We start from the raw sequence: 1,984 nt of genomic DNA, 5'->3' as shown, positions 1-1,984 counted from the left end.
TGAGCATTCTAGTGTTTGTAAGTTATACCACAATTAAAACTAAACTACAACTGATGTTCAAAATTTTTGACTACTTTCTTAGTTCTTTAAAGAAATGCTTATTTTATGGTGTGGTGTAAAACCATTTTAATGATTTGTGATTAACATTTTTAACAATCCACAATTGGATGTGTTGATGACAAACTAGGCATAGATCCAAACTGCAGAGGTCTTGTCTGCATTCAATGTAGAATAGTAACAGGTATAGATATAACACATATATAACTTTTCCCTAGGAAATCCTGCACAGTCACTTTATGCAGTCTTCAAATTGGGGACAAATTGATGTAATCTTGGTCATGACTTAAGGCAGCACACTGACCCATACACTTTCTCAGGGCTCCCTTGACTTCATTGTTCCTCCTACTGTAGATAAGGGGGTGCAACAAAGAAGTGAAGAGCATATAGAAGGCTGAAACCACTTTATCACTGTTAGCTGGCCTGTAGGATTTGGGTTGCATATAGGTAAAAATGCCAGCTCTATAAAAGATTCCCACCACAGAGAGATGTGAGGAGCAGCTGGCAAAGGTCTTCTTGTGGGCTTCTCTAGAACGCATCTGGAGAACTGCAGCTAAGATGAAACTACAGGAAATCAGGATGAGAGAAAATGGGACCAGAAGCATTAATACACAGCAGGTGTACAGCACATGCTCAAAAACAACTGTGTCAGCATAAGCCAAACGTACCAGAGTAGGGGCCTCATGGAAGAAATTATTGATTTCATATGCACCACAAAATGGGAAGCTCAGGACAACAGCAACTTGCATAAGCCCATCAGCTGCCCCCAGTAACCAAGACCCCACAGTCATTCTCAGGCATAATTGCCAGCTTATAAGAATGGGGTATCTCAGTGGGTGGCAAACAGCCACATAGCGGTCATAGGACATGGATGCTAAGAGGAAGCACTCAGCCCCTCCCAATGTGATGAAGAAGAAGATCTGCAACCCACAGCCAACAGGGGAGATAGACTTCTGGCCATTCAAGGAGTCAGCTGCCATTTTGGGCACAATGGTGGAGACCAGCAACATATCCATGAGGGAGAGCTGGCTCAGGAGGAAGTACATGGGCATGTGGAGCTGGACATCCTAGTGAATCAGGAAGAGCATGAGGGCATTGCCTACTAGAGAGGTGAAGGCGATTATCAGAACTATTACAAAGAGAAATAGGTGGGCTCCTGTGTGGTTAAAGACTTCTAGGAGAATGAAATCTGAGGCGGTGTTCCAGATCTTCATGATTTCAAACAGGACTGACACTGCAAATGAAGAAATAGATGACAGTTTTCATCATTTGCAATGCTCTATTTCAGTTACATCATTACTGATAAGTACACACCTGGTAATGATAAAATCTTTTTCAAATCTTTCATCTGCCATTTGCAAAAAAAAAAAAAATTGTCTTGAACATAAAATTAACTTCAACATTTTTCAACTTATTCTCACTTTCAAAGTTTTCAAAATAAGTACCGCCATCTTTATTATTGATTGATTTGGGATAATAAATATTTTTGATCAGTTGCAAGAATATGATAAGTGTGTCTTTGCACCACATGACACCAACACAAGTGAACAGTAAGTCATTATTCACATAATTTGTAATTTATATTATGTTAATGCCTTGCCTTGTATCATGCATAGTTAAAGTTCTTAGAAGCTGAGTTACATCATTAACTATGTAAAAAAGTAGCTACCCAATACAAGAATTATACATATAAAACAAATCAAAATTTATTGAAAACTAATGTACTATATGTTGACTTATGGGTTTAAATTTAAAAAAAAAAATGTCAAAATCAGATCATCTTTCTTAATATAATTTATGTGAGGAAGGCATTGCTTTTCCAAAGAAGAAGATTTATATTTTCAGGTCTAGGAGCTAAAATACAGAGTCTGAATGGACAGGGAAGATGGCAGAGAAGTAGGGGAACCTGTTTAAACCAGTTCCCTGA

The 1,984-nt window shown here is 38.3% G+C and overlaps 1 pseudogene; it reads right to left on the bottom strand.

Moving 5' to 3' along the window:
* Positions 1–305: 305 nt before the first annotated feature.
* On the bottom strand, positions 306–1,313 carry LOC111140151 (annotated as a pseudogene).
* Between the last annotated feature and the right edge of the window lie 671 nt (positions 1,314–1,984).

This window comes from Enhydra lutris, unplaced genomic scaffold, assembly GCF_002288905.1.
Source record: "Enhydra lutris kenyoni isolate GAN:26980312 unplaced genomic scaffold, ASM228890v2 scaffoldscaffold197, whole genome shotgun sequence".
Classification (NCBI taxonomy): Eukaryota; Metazoa; Chordata; class Mammalia; order Carnivora; family Mustelidae; genus Enhydra; species Enhydra lutris.
This window is presented reverse-complemented; position numbering and strand designations above follow the sequence as displayed.